Raw genomic sequence first — 16,016 nt, forward strand, 5'->3', positions numbered from 1 at the left:
ACATGTTTATGTAACAATGCCAACTTTCATGACTTGGGGGAAGGGAAGCAGATATGTTTATACTAAGATCACAGAAAATTTGGGGATCAGAGGAAGGTTTTCCAAAATTGAAAAGGACTAAAAAGTCTTGTCAATAAGAAGAAATTCAATTAAGGACATGGATTAAGAGAGATTTACAGCCAACTGAAAGCTTGAGTCATTTAAATAATGTAATTCTTTCCCAAAATGACAATATGAGAGCGAGTGCCACAGGTCTGAATCTCCCTCCTATAAAACCCAGGCAAGGAATTCAGGTGTTGTTTTTTTCACATAGACCATATTCTATAGATGCTGAAATCATTGCAGCTCCCAATATTTTAATCTTTCAGGGCCATTTCGGTCTTCAGTCAAGAACAATATGAATAAGGCTTTATAAAGAGTCCAGTTTCCTTTAATACATGATAATTTCCTAATGGTATCCATCAGGCATAAGAACCCCCTCACGATCCTCTCGAGATCGTGGTGAAGACTGACCTGCCCTCAGTGTAAGGAAGACTTGTTGTGCCCAGTGTCCGACCTCAAGTCCTGAAATCCTTCTGCTTGCCCAGTGCTCACTGTCAGGGGTTAATTGTTAAACCCAGGCACTGACCTGAGCAGCCTTCGATACAGGGCGCCTTCGCCAGCTGCCTTCAGAATGAGAAAACTGGATCATGATTTTAAGTAAGGGGCCGGACACAGGAAAATGCAGCTAAGGTCAGAATAGTCTTTTCATTGTTACTTGGCATTCTTCACCCAAGAAGGAAGATCTAGGAAATTAATTCATATTGTGTGCATTCAGACTGATGAAGAAACAACGAATTTTGATTGACCTCTGTTGCCACTGAGAAGTTTTTTGCAAATTCACAAATCTTTTATAATCACCGAACAATGGAATAGGAGTCTTCCTCAGGCTAATTCCACATCTGTACATTTCCTAAGGTGGTAGCTGCAAATTTGAAATGGAGCTTGCTCCAGCGGTCCCCAAATTGTGTGCTGAGGAATGCTGGGGGAACCACAAAGCCCCACTGTGAGGCAGGATACTTTAAATTTTCTGTGATACCTAGCAATGTTCCCAAGAACTATTTAGCTTGAAGGAGTTCACAATTTCAACATTAGATTGCAGCTACATGTCTTTAGATGATGTTGTATCTTTATGAAGCTGGGTTTTCTTCAGTTGCTGTGATAAAAAACAAGAATCAGGCAAAGATCAACATGGAACAGGAAACGAGTTGTGCCATGTCCAACAATCCCAAGGACTGAGAAATTGTGGGGTGACCATTAGGCATGCTGGACCATTAACGAGAAACAGTGGTTATTTAAGGATGACGTGAATTTTTTTTAAATTTTGATTAATGTGTATTATATTTTCAAATAGCTACCTAGCTCTTTCTCTTCTGGTCCCAGGTGCTTCTGGAGCCGCGGGCTTCGGTGCAGACATGGCCAAGTCCAAGAACCACACCACGTATAACCAGTCCTGAGAATGGCAGAGAAACGGCATCAAGAAGCCCCGATCACAAAGATATGACTCTCTTAAGGGAGTGGACCCCAAGTTCCTGAGGAACATGCAGTTTGCAAAGAAGCACAGCAAGAAGGGCCTGAAGAAGAGGCAGGTCAGCTTCGCCAGGGCCATGAGTGCAGGGGCTCAGGCTATCCAGGCCCTCCTAAAGCCCAAGGAGGTCAAGTCCAAGATCCCACAGGGCGGCAGCCACATGCTCAATCGGCTTGCCTACATCACTCACGCCAAGCTTGAGGAACATGCTTTTGCCACACACATCGCCAAGGAGCTCAGGCTCTGGAGGCCAAAGGCCAAGGCCAAGGCTCAAACCAAGGATCCATCTGCGGCTGCCACTGCAGCTCTGCCTCCAGCTCAGGCTCAGGCTCTGGCTCCCAAAGGTGCCCAGGCCCCCATGAAGGCCCCAGAGCATAGGCCTCTGTCTGCCAACACGAGGCTGGAAGAACTGGTGTGAACCCTGGGCTGCTGTCTGCACTCAGCTGGGGACCTCCTGTGCTATTTATACAAATAAACCTGAGGCAGGATCTATTAAAAAACAAACAAAAAGATACCTAGTTGTGAGGATACAAATACTTAAGTTGTTTAGATGCTACTACTAAATAAATGGAATTGTTAGGTATTTCTTTTGGCCAAGGGACGTCACGAAAGGTAACCACCACACTAAACAGAAGCCCTGAACTAAGAAAGTGTAGGGACCTCTGGAGCAGGCTCAGGTTGCCCTCAAACTAATAAAGGAGGTGACAACAAACCCAGAGAGTGCAAAATGACTTGCTCATATTATTTGTTAAATTCTCCCTATTATTTTGCCCAACTTGAATGACTCATTAAGCTTTAGCTCTCTATTATCTCAAATCCAAACATACACTTTAAAATGTTATTAAAGAAAAACATCTTTTTAAAATACAAACCATTCCTTCACCATATAAAACATAATACTTTGAATCAGATTTAAGATTTCTGTTCCCCAACCATCTATTAACTAACTGGCAGTCTTAAGCCAGTTACTTAACTGAAAAAAATCTCTTTTGCTGCAAACCAAGTACTTTTTTTCTTCTTTTTGTAAAATTAGAGCTCTAAGGAGTCAGAGGCAGCAGAAAACTAACACTTATGAGCAAGGTTACAAATGAAAAGCAAACAAAAAACCCAATCAATGACAACTCAGTTAATGAAGCCTCTGGGAGGAAAAAAAATCTATGTGTAAACGTTGCCTCCAACTAAACCACAAGGACCAGAAAACACCTCATGAATCACATCTGACAGTGGTGGTCTGTATTTCCTTACAGGTCAAGGACACGCCGCAGTTGAATCAACCACACTGCTGCTCACATACCCTCCAAGTATTGGTGCGCAGCCAGGTGTAAGTGTGGGTTGCTGACATTCAACCCCACAGCTTCCTCTTCACACATCCCCCTGCCCCAACCTGTCGGGAACTCAACGTTCAAATCTCACCATTTTCCTATTTTCTAGACTCCAATTTCTATTAGAACTTGAGGGGCTCAAAGCCATTGGCATTTAAGCACCCTGACTGACTGCTTCCTTCCAATTCTAGAAAATCTGGCTGCGCTGTGCTTCTGTTTTCTCACCGGAAAATAGGGATAATAATAATTTCTACCTCACCGTGTGGCTGTCAAATTAATAAATACACATAAAGCATTCACAATGGTGCTCATGGCCCTCAAGAAATATTGGCTATTGTTATTATTAAGATAAATATCTATTATGGAGATGCTGAATCAAATGACAATAGTATTTTTAGGCTTTTGAAATGTGTGTATAGAAATTTTCACCTTTCTTTTTTTTGTGTTTTTTTTTTGGAAAGGGGTTATTTGCCTGAATAAGTCCTCATTAATATTAGATATTTTAATTTTTAAAAAGTTTTCAATTTGATCTTTAGACCATCATCTTCTACTGTACTCCCCTCCCCCGTATATGTAATTTGGTTTTCTACCATATTGTGATACTATTTAAGTACTATTCTGAAGCATTTTGTACCATAACTTCAACACCTGTTTCTGAACTGACAGCTCAGTTTATTCTTGGAGTGCCTCTTCTTCATGGCTGCAGGGCTGTCCTGGTGTGTTGGACCCTGGGGGTGCATCGGCAATACCTTGCCCTCTTCCTTCAGGCATCACCTCAATTTCCACTCAGTACCTGTATTTCACCAACCCACCACACTGCCCCCTCATGTTCCCATCCCTGGTTGCTCATGTGCTTTGGGAGCAGAGCCGAACTCCAAAACCCACCCCCTTAAGCACTGAGCAGCACCCCTTAACCCAGGCCCTTAACCACTGAGTAGGATCCCCTCAGCTGTGAAAGGAAGAACAGAAACCAGCACCCTAAAATGGGCTCTTTCTCTAAAGAGATAGAATCTTAAGAAGACACATGTAAAAGATACAAATTTACTACAGAGGGAGATGTTACAGCAACAATATTTATGAGAAAAAAAATGAATTTTAAACTGAGAAAAATATATCTTATCAGAATAGAGAAAGATATGAAATTCAGTTAAAGATAAACAGAGAAAGTAAGTCCAGATAAAAGGAAAGGAAAATACATTATGACATACTTAGAAATGGAAAATGGGCACTTTTTAATAAAGAGTTAAAAATGAAAGAATTATATGTAATAAATTAAGAAATGTTGGGGTATAGAGTGAAAAGGAATAGAATTGCCAATAAAATACTTTAGTTTTTCAATTCAAATAGTATTTTAGAAATAAACGGACTTAACAATCTGAGGAAAAGCAGACTTAATCTAAAGAACAGAACCAAAAACACAAGGATGGGTGTCTAGGAGATATGTATAACAGAAATTCAACATCTGCTAGTATTTTGTTGAAGATTTTTGTGTCCATAGTCATAAGAGATATGGTCTGGAGTGTTCTTTTCTTGTGGTGTCTTTGTCTGGTTTTGGTATCAGGATATTCTAACTGGCCTCATAAAATGAATGGTTAAGTTCCCCTTTCTTTTGTGTTTTGGAAGAGTTTTTGAAGCATTGGTATGAACTCTTTTTTCAATGTTTGGTAGAATTCAGGGGTGAAGCTATCTAGGCTTTTCTTTTTGCTACTTTTTATTACTAATTCAGTCTCTTCCATTTGTCCCCCATCAGTCCCTACCCCTCTTCTTTACCCCTCTTTGCCCCCCACCCAACTCTCCACCCTAACCCTTATTATTGGCCCTTTCTCACCTGTGGCAGAAGATCAATAATCTAAGTGCCCACTCTTCTGCTTTGTTCTCACTCAGATTTATGTGCTGTTTTTGGACCCTTGTGAGAAAAGAGACTACTTTAGTAATCACTTCAGACTGGTCCTCAGGGCATGTTCCCCTGGACTTTGTGATTTATATCAACTTGTTCATCCTCTAGAGGACCCTGGAGATACCATTTTATTGTTTGAAAATGCCAAACAGGTCACTCTTCGAGAGGACCTTCAAGAAATCAGAACACCTTCGAGGCTTACAGGATATACCCATAGGAGAGAGATTCAGAATCCATTCCCACTGCCTTCCCTCAAAAATTTATTGGTCAAAGGTACACAACTGCAGGCCTCTAACTATAGAGGTCTGCAGTTCTGTATCTTTAGTAACTATAGTAATAGATGATGATGTTTGAAAGAACTACTCCAGTCTCACTCTAGACACCCAAACAGCTTCTGCCTCCATCACTAGCTTCATTAATGGCTCACACCAGGAATTAGAGATGTTATCTGAAACCACAGTGTCAATTCTCCTCTCTCTGAAGTAGATACACTAGGTCAACACCACAAGGACCATTGCAAGAAGGCTTAAGTAAAAACAGAGCAAACTCATGACTGGACAACTTAACAGAAGTTGAAGAAAACCAGCCATGCAATCTGTTCCTTCCAAAACCGCCATAGGTAGGGAAGTTTGCAGATATTGTAAAGAAAAGGAGCACTGGACTCAGGATTGCCTAGCCTTAAAATGCAAAAGGGCACAAGAGTCTGCAAATTCATCTCCCATGAATTTCCTCCATGGATCTTCCCCTGTGTGTCTACAACTAACTCAATGCACAGAGGGAAATGATCATCCCCATCAATGGCCACACACCTCCTTCCTAGCAGACTCAGGGGCAACATATCCACTGTGAATACCTCCAATTTTCCTACCCCCATGGAGTAGGCAAACCATGCTTGGGAATCTTATCCGCTCTCTTTCTCAACAAGTATTTCTCATGACTGAGCACAGTTTTCTGCTTAGCTCCACTGCTGGCAGCAAACCCTCAGGAAGAAAGTTACTTTCCAGCCCGAATATCAATATGTTCTCCCAAGGACACCACCCCTGAAGTCCCTAACTCATGCCTTCGTCATTTTTTGGCTGTCATTCACTATTCACCCTTTTTTGCTCACATTTAAAGTCCCTGAACCCTTTTAAACCCTCAAGTGAAAACTATATTAAGATTCCTTAGTCCCTTTGGGCTGTTTGCTCCCCTGATCTAGGCCAACTCTGGGAGGCTGAACTGCTCGATGTAGAAATAGACCTTTGCATGTCACTGCCAAGATTTCTGCAATGTTCTCTAAAACTAGAAGCCCCCGAAGGTCTACAACCTATAGTTCAAGGACTCCTCAACAAGGTGTGTGGGCGAGGGAATACGCTCAGGTTTGGGAGAGAGCGTCGATGCAGGTGTAGGTGAGAGAACAACCCTGGGTGTGGGTGATTAGTGTGTGGATGAGAGAGCCCACTTTCGGGTGGGCATAGAGCTGAGAGTCAAGCCAGTGTGGATGACAGAACCAAGTCAGGTGTGGATAAGAGCCAACTTAGGTGTGGGTAAGACAGCCCTCCTTTCTCCTGCTATATTCTAGAGGGAGGCAATTTCAGATTGGCAGGGGAATACTGCTACTGGGATTAGGCGGGGGGGGGGGGAATGAACTCATTTTTAGTATCTTTTTTTTTTAATTAAAGTTTATTGGGGTAACAATTGTTAATAAAGTTACACAGATTTCAGGTGTACAATTCTGCAATACATCATCTATAAATCACATTTTGTGTTCACCACCCAGAGTCAGTTCTCCTTCCATCACCATATATTTGATCCCCTTTACCCTCATCTACCACCCCCTTTCCCCCAGCATCTTTTTTCCTTCAGCAGTGGAAGCCCAATTAGCTGGTGTTAAGATGAGTTTAGTTTCCTGCCATTCACTGGCCTACCTGCAGGTGTGGTGGGCATTGTGTGGGTGTTGATAAGGCCTCAGGGGCCTATGGGTGGAATAAGCTGTGCTGTTCCCAGGGCTTTCTCCCTGCTGTCTTGGCTCACAAGCAAGGGTATATGAGCAGAAAAGAGGCCAAATTTGTAACTCCTCATTTCCTGAAGAGAGGGAATTAATACATAAACATTGAACATGACTGGGACCATTATGCTAAGTCCAGCATGCAAGAAATTTTCCTGCGTAGCTGACCTTTGGAAAGTCTCAAGATATAACTATGTATGAAATGTCTGCCTCTGGTTTCCAGGAGTACATGACCATTAATTTTTCCTCCGTTGTGCTCAATATATTTGCTGGCACCAGGGAACAAGGCAGAGTGCCTCCCGGGGCTGCTTTTCCATCTGTAAGTTTGGACAGCTGCTAACCTAAGACTAGGTGGTCTGACGGGAAAAGGCTTTGTTTCAAAATTCAAAGCCATTGAGTTCCAATCCTGTCAAAGTCAAATGTTTCATTAAAATTCCTATTAACCTTTCCTCATAAGAGTAACTCTAAATTGATTCTTAACCCGTTTTCAAAGATTGAAACAATCAATAATTCATCCAAGGGTTTGCACATATTCGAGACCGCCCCACCTTCTCTCAGACCCCCATCTAAGCACCTCCCTCGCTGGAGAGTAAAAGCAAGCACGTTGTTCAGAAACAGCAATGACCTTCGCTGTGGAGGAAATGGCAAGAGTTCTGGCCTCGAAGAGTCAAAAAGATTTGATCTCTACCACTTACCAGAAAAATCTTCTCGCAAAACTTACTAAAGAGACTTGTTCAAATCACTTCATCTCTCTGTCCTTCAAGGTTCCGACAGACTCACCTGGTACCTGATGGACTTACAAAAGGTTAAGAAAATAAAAATATAACATTTATTGTTTCTTTCTCATTATAAAAGTAACATACATTTATTTATTTTGTAGGCAACTAAAACTAGAAAATGACAAAGTAGATTTTTGCTTTTAATAAAATTATTATAGATATATTGTATTTTTAAAATTTTAAGAGGAAAGAACCAGTAAATATGCTTTTTAAAATACTCCTAACTTCCATGATAGAAACATCCACAATAGAAACATCAACACAAAAATGAAAATGAAGACTAATGACAATCCGATTGGCTAATGCAATGGCATAGAACTTAATGTGGAATATTCTCTGACAGCAACATGATACCATCCATGTACGACTGAAAATCTGAATAGCAGCTTGGCATACAATGACTTTTGGATAAAAATGTGGCTATCCACCTCTGCGTTACTTCAGAGACAAAATACTCTAGAGGCAAAAAATGTTTGTAGCCCACCAATTTAAGTAGCCCAGACTGGTTGACAGAATTGATCTTAAAGGCTGTTCATTCAAAACCACATCTGCTCACTGAAATAATTAACTAGATTTATTCTATTGTGGGCTAGATTTATTTTTTGGGGGCTAATAAATAATATAATCAAATTTTGTGACTTTTCAGTAAACACTAGAAAAGAAGGTGTATTTTGTTTGAAGATACAAAGTTTGACATATACAGGTTAGATTTACGTCATTAATTATGCTAATCAGGATTGCCACATCCTAATTCACTTTTCTGTCCATTTGCTCTCACATGACTAAAAGGTGAATTTAAGACTCCTTGTATTTCAATTTCCCCTTGTACTCTTGAAGTTTTACCTTATAAGTTTGATGTTTTAAAAAACTTTTACATTTAAAATTTTTATTTAACTTATTTTTAACTATTTTTATTTAACTCTATTTTTAGCTTTTTATTTTTTAACTATTTTTATTTTGTTTAGCTTTTAAATTCATTTTAACCTTTTATTTTCATTTTGGAATGATTACAAACCAATAGTAAAGTTGTAGGAAGAAAACAGAAACTCCCCATATACTCTTCACCTCAATGCCCCAATTATCAGTATTTTCCATATTTGCTTCATCATTTATTCTCTTTCTATTTATCTGTACTATTATTATTTTCTGAACCATTTCAGAGTAAGTTGCAGACATGATGTTCTATTACCCCTAACTACTTAAGAATTACTTCCTAAAAATAAGGTCTCTCTCCTACAGAAACACAGTATAATCAGCAAAATCTGGAGATTAGAACTGATGCAAAACTACCATCTGATCCACACACTCCATTCAAATTGCCTAGGTTATCCCAATAATGTCCTTTGTAGATGCAGGATCCACCTGAACCATCCACTGCATTTAATTATCATGTCTTTTCAGTCTGCTTCAGTCCAGACCAGTTCCTCAGTCTTTATTTGTCTTTTATGCCCTCGGTAGTCTTAGAGAACACGGCCATGTTACCTTGTAGAATGTTCCTAACTTTGGGTTTGTCTGGTATTTCCTCATGATTATATTCAGATTATGCATTTTGGTAGGAATACCAAAAAAGTGGTGCTATGTTCACCTCAGTGTATCATAGCAGGAGGTATGCAATGCCAGTTTGTCTCATTGCTAGTGATGTTAACTTTTATCACTTGGTTAAGATAGTATCTGCCAGGCTTCTTCGCACTGAAGGCAACTGTTTGTAGTGACTTAAAAACTATGTGTTTATCCTCTTCCTCATTGATGACTCTAGCCGGAATTATTACCATGAGGAATGCCAAATATTGATTTTTCTATAACATATTGATTTTTTATATCATGATGAATGCCAAATGTTGATCATTACTCATTCTACTCTTAGTGGTTGACATTCTACTGTCATTACTTATTCATTTATATCAAAAGAGATCCACGGATTCTTACTTTATTCATTGGGTCATGTCTATTATTCTTATTATTTATTGTGATGCTCAGATTGGGCCTTCGAGCTCCCTCAAGATGGGTCTTATGTCATTTTGACATGTTCCCAATATATTTGGCATTTCCTTACTTTCTGACACAAGAAGATATTCCAGACTCAGCTTACATTTTCCCTGTGCAGCCTGGAAGCAGCCATTTTTCAAGAAACCCTGGTTCTGTTTATTGGAGAATGATATTAGAAACCAAGATCTGGGGACTAGGTATGTTCAGTGCTACTGGACTATCAGTGCTTCTAGACCCTTTAAGTGGACAGAACTAGGAAACATATGTGTACACACACACACACACACACACACACATCTGTATCAATTTCACTATACATTTAAAACCCATGATTTCATATTGATATAATTCTTATTTAACACAATAGAGATTATTTGAACTTTCCCCTTTTCATATTTGTAATCCTCTAAGGGTTTGAAATATGGCTCTGATTATCCTCAATACATTTACTTACTTGCTCAATTCCCCTATATGACAAATCTCCCGCCATTCAGACTGTCCGTTTGGCCCCAAGCCTGCAGGGCCAACTACACAGATGTCCTCCCTGGCCCAGCTCTGACAAACTTGCTGGCTGTGTCAGCCCTCAGCCCCACCAAATACACTAGTCACATCAGTCCAATCCTTGCCACTGATCAAAGAGAAGGGGAAGGGACAGGCTATGTTTTTGATTCATTAATATTAATAACAGTAGTATCTTCATTGGATAATATTCCCATTAGATTTATAAAGCACCATGCTTTGCCTTGTTTAATTCTTTTTATTCTTAATTCAGTGTACTCTGAAATGAAGAGCTACATTTTTTAAATAATATTTTTTATTTTGAAACAATTTTAGATTTACAGAAAAAGTTTCAAAGATAGGAGAGTCCCATATCCCCTCCCTCCGTTTCCCCTAATGTTTACATCTTACACAACTGCGGTACATTTGTCAAAATTGAGAGGTTAACATCGGTACGTTACTATTAACTAAGCTTCAGATTTTATTTGGATTTCACCAGTTTTTGTATGAATGTCCTTTTTCTGAATCAGAATCCAATCTATAATAACATTTAGTCATCATATCTCCTAGGTGTCCTCTAGTCTGTGGCAATTCTTCAGTCTTTCCTTGTTTTTCATGACCTTGACAGGTTGAGGGGTTTTGGTCAGTTGTGGTGTAGAATGTCCCTTTATTTGGGTTTCTCTGCTGTCTTCACTATGTTTTGACTAGGGTTATGGGTTTAGGGGAAGAATACTGAAGGTGAAATGCCCTTCTTTCTTCCCCACATCATATCAGGAGTACATGACATCAACATGACCTATCACTGGTCATGTTAACCTATCGCAGGCCTCTCCACTGGCAAGTTACCATTTTTCCATTTCCATACTCTGTTCTTTGGAAGTCAACAAGTCTGGTCCACTGTTGAAAAGGGGAGGGAGGAGATTACGCTCTACCTCCTGGAGGGGGTGTATCTACATATATTACTTGTAATTCTTCTGTTAGAATAAGATTTGTCACCTTTCCCCTCTTCATTTATTCAATCATTTCTTTATACCAGTATGGATTCATGTTCAGTTTACTACACATATAGCTACATAGACACAGAAACAATTATAGTTACATGTAGTATGTACATGGAGCTCCCGCTGCTAAGTGGACCTAGAAAGAATAACCAGTAGCAACAAGCACATCCAGTACCCAGCTCTTGGTGTCTCAATATCATTCTCTAATGAAAGGAATCAGGCTCCTTTGGAAAATGATTGATTCTAGGGCTGGGGCTGAGAAAGGACAATATGAGCCCAGAGGACCCAGTGGTGCCAGAAGGTAAGGATACGCTCAAAAAACAAAACAATGCGAATATGTCAAAGGGCTACAGACGCCGACCGGAAAGAGTTTCCAGGGGCCAAAGTTGGAACAATTTGAGCAACAAAATAATGACAATAAATAAATAGAAAAATAAACAGCAACTAACTAAATAAGTAATGTAGTGTTGGATTACAACCCCAAATATAAAATAAATAATTACATGTTGTTATCTAGACTTGCAGTCTTTTCTCCATTATACATACACATACACGTAGAAACACCACAGATTCATTTTTATACATTTGGAATAATATGCAATGTTTTATATATGCTTTTTCTCATTTAGGAATATATCTTAGAGATATTTCCTTGTCAATAAACAAATATCTCCCACATTCTTTCTGTTATTATAACTGTGTATTATTTCGATATACGAGCACTTACATTGTATTAAATCTTTTGCTATTGCAAATATGCTATTGACATAGCCATTCAAAATACCATTCAATTTGCCATTCAAAATGCAATTCAAATTCAAATGGCCATTGCACAGCTACTGCAATGTGTATATCCATAGGATAAATTCCTGGAGGTAAAATTGCTGGGTCATATTTTATTTGAAAATTTGTGGTGGCTATTTTTTTTTTATAGCTACTTGTTTCTATTTTAGAATGAAAAATATCTTCTCAGATTTCCCTGAGAATACTTAGAGCCTATACAAATTCTCTGCCACATTCATTCCTTTCACAGGGGCCATGAACTCCAATGATTCATCTCAGACATCTAGTCATTTTTCATTGTAGGGTAACGTTTACCTATGAAAGTTAAAATTTTATTTTCATGTCTTTTTGATCATTGACATTGGTCTTCAGGAGAAAAAAGAGATAGATGCACAAACATACAAATTAAATAATCCATCTTGAAATAAAAATGTTTACATACTATTCGGTCATTTTTTAAAAAAAAAATTCTAGATTAAGCATTTTACTAAATGGTCTCTATATAGAAATTTTCAATGGGTGCACAGTATTCCTATTACCCAGTTAAACATACATTTTTACATCATTTTCCAATTATTAAATATTTAGTTTGTTTCTTTTATTTGAAATAGTTATAAATAGTAACATAAATTATGACTAAAACTGCAATGTATGTCTGTATATGTAAATCTTTCCAGATATCTCTGATTATTTCCTTAAGAAAAATTTTCAAAGTGATGTTGTGCTTACCATTAGTAAGGACACCTTCAAGGTTTACCACACAATGGCAAACGCCATCCCTCCTGATTATATCCACTCACCATTCCCCTATCAGAGGAGGGTGCCTTCAGGGAAGTAACTTGGAAGTTTCTCTGAGCTTGTTAAAATAGAATTCTAGCAAAGGATTTAACTAAATCCTAAATAGGATTCTAGCCAGATAAGATTTAGTTAACTGTGGACCAGTGGACCCTGAGCTGTTTGAAACCCAAGGGCTGAAAAAGCTGAGGTAGCATCATTTGAAAGCCAATGAAAGGTCATACCCTCTCCCCCATATTCAAATTAAAAGTCACATCCTCCCCCCCATATTCAAATTAAAGGTTATATTCTTCCCCCATATTCAAATTGTGGAAATTAAGAAATAGAAACCTCATTTAAAATGGCGTAGGGAGGCTAGAAGACAGAATTCTCACACATGTGTCTCTCAACATCACTGACATGACACCAACAGGAAGAGACATGCCTTGCATCTCCAACAGGAAGTGATATTACTTTACAACCTCAGCAAGAGGAAGAAAAGATTTTTCCTTGTCCAGTAATAGTTCAGCCAATGGAAGACTTCTATAACTCAGCCAATGACAAGTCCCTACTTAGAACTATCAGTTTTCTCCATTGGCCTCCTCATTTACAACAGTTCTTCCCAAGTCAATAAAAGAGCAGTTTTCGGCTTTGCTGTGCTGGAGTTTCGGGGTTCGCCATTAGACTGCATGTCCTGAATTGCAATTCTTTGTGGTTCCCAAATAAACACACTTTGTTGGAGAAATATCTGGCTGTCTATTTGTTTAAGGTCAACAAAATGAAAGGTCATACATATGAATATGGGGAGAGGTCCCCCATATTCAAAGATATCTCTTCCCTGATCTAGAAATCCATTGCATTTAAATGTGTTCTTTGGGTAAAAAATCTAAAAGTAAGACCATAAGGAAAAGATATTGAGAATGATCAGTTTTTCTGAAGGAGGGGGTTGTTGGGAAGAAAAGGAGGGATGGTGGAGTGTCTTGGTTCTGCTCAGAAAGGGCCGGTGTGAATGGAGGCCACCACGGTTACCATGAACCTGGAATTCACTGCTCTGGATACCTGGATATCTAGGTGAGAATACGGAGGTAGGAGCCCTAGGTGGGTCAGCTTCATAAAACTGCCCAAGACTAGGGGCTACCCACGCGACCTAGCATTAGGATGTGACAAAGAAGTGGCTGAGGAAAGGCGTCTACCTTGCTATGTAACAACTTGAGGTGATAAGCTTCATAAATTACACAGTGTACTTGTTCACATTTTTTGTTATTTGGTTTTCACAATAACCCCTTTAGATTAAACATGACAGGTGATATTATTCATTCTGCTCATTTTCAGATTAAAACACCAAGTCCTTGGTAAGGAAACCAGCTGCGAAGTAGGGGGGATCTAGCCCGATTAGGTGATTTTGGACACCACATTGCAATTCTTTGCAGAAGGGTGACTGCCACAGAAAACCACTACCTAAGTGGATCTGATGGATGACTCACCGCCTGGCTAGTTACAGTGCCTGCTGAGCCAGCTTTGCTGGTGCTAGAGCCCCACTGTCAGAATGCCTCACTCCTACTCAAGGGTTGAGCCCCTATGGTTGTGTCATGATAAATATCTATTGGTTGACTGAAAACTGCATCAACTTCATTGTAGAAGGACCTAGCAAAATGGTAAGAGGAGAGTAGAAAGATTCCCAAAGATGTACTGGTGCCCTGTAGAGGTCTGCAAGGGTTAGGGGCGGAGATGTCTATGTATAGTGCCTTGAGTGGCCACATTTTCTTGTCAAATAAAACTCGGCAACATTCAAGCTGCGTTGGAAAGACCAAAAAACGTATTTAGGTATGACTTGTGTTACAAAGCCACCTGGACTGAGGAGCTGAATTTTCTTAATTTGATACAAATTTCAAACCATAAATTGCCAAAGGGCCAAGATTCCAAGATGTCTTTTTCTGTGAAACGGTAGGATGATGGCCTGAAGCAGATGCTTAGTTTTAAGAACACTTAAAAAATAATGGAGAGAGTTTCACTAATCCTTTTCAGAACTTCAAAAGAGACTCTATCACCCAGAATCACACTACTCTTCAAATAAAGTGAGAAACCTAGATTACCAACACTAGAATACTAATAGAAGGGGCCATAAAATTCATTTTGAATTATGAAGCAAGTATGCATAATAAAGATATCATATTTGTAAAATGTTGTAGTACATTTCTCACTGAAATGGCAAAGAAGAACAGAACTGGGCTTTAAAATTATTTAAACTGTCTTTTAAGTAGAAGTGGCATTTTAAAGCCTCTGGGTCTATGAAACAATAGTGTAGGCATTTATGAGGTTTTCAAAGGAGCATGTGGCCAGGCGAAGCAGATAAAGGCCTCGCCCCTAAGACCTGGTAGGCAGAAAAGACCCCTTGGGTCTCCAAGTACAGCCACTTGGAGTCCACCTCAGTCTGCACTTCTACAGTGTGATTTGAGGGAGCAGCTGCCAATTCATGCTTTTTCTCAAAATATCTCCCTCACCGCCTGCCAGGAATCTCCATCTTTACAAAACAACTCAGAAATGCTTGGCATTGGAAAACAAATTCGGAAAGACAGTAAGACTCTTATCACTGAACAAAACATTAGGAAGATAAGACTGTGTTTGTGATTCAGATTTTCTATACTTTAGATCTTACTTAGCAGAACTGACAACAGATTAGGGAACAGGGACAGTCGCTTGGTAGAATACACTTTAAAACCAGAAGCATTTTTGCTTGAGAAAAGAATCAAAGAAACCAGTGTCCTCCAAACTGTCTTCATTGTTCACCCTATCTGCCAATGTGTGAGCATACAGCTCTAGTCTATGCATATTTGTAAATTACACACATGAAATAGATTAATGCATATATTATAAAACAAGAGAGCAATCTTGAAAGGATAACATAAAAAAATTGTAAGTATTCTAATATTGTCTTTCTGTACTCCAATGTATAATGTGGGCACTTCCTGGGGGTCATACTGCACTTCGGAGCCTACTGAAATACTAAAGGAGTTCATGAAAAATATATGCAGCCTGTATTTTAACACAGAATATAAGAAATGCATGCTGAAGAGGACAGATACAAAAAAAAAAAAAAAAGCATGCTCATGAGGGAAAGGGAATATGGTTTGGATATTTTGGTTGTGTTTTCTTTCGGTTTGTGTTATATTTTACACTCACATTTCTATACAGAGACTGTGGCACTTTGAGTTTGCATTTATTTAGAATGTTAAATTTCAATGTTGTTCTCGTAAGAAGAGAGCTATAGCAAAGAACAAATTAAAATACTCTAAAATATTAAGAAAGAAAGGGAGAAAAAGGTGTCACGTAGGGTGTCATGCGGGGGTCTCAGCTCCCGCTCCCCGCATTAGAACGCAGGACATGGTGAGGCCAAAAAGGAACACCCACGGAGCCATAAATAG

General features: G+C 39.2%; 1 pseudogene; it reads left to right on the forward strand.

The window, feature by feature from the left end:
* Positions 1-1,436: 1,436 nt before the first annotated feature.
* On the forward strand, positions 1,437-1,985 carry LOC109447056 (large ribosomal subunit protein eL29 pseudogene; annotated as a pseudogene).
* Positions 1,986-16,016: the final 14,031 nt, after the last annotated feature.

Source organism: Rhinolophus sinicus, chromosome 16, assembly GCF_057876585.1.
Source record: "Rhinolophus sinicus isolate RSI-liver-muscle chromosome 16, RSI-T2T, whole genome shotgun sequence".
In the NCBI taxonomy this organism is placed as follows: Eukaryota; Metazoa; Chordata; class Mammalia; order Chiroptera; family Rhinolophidae; genus Rhinolophus; species Rhinolophus sinicus.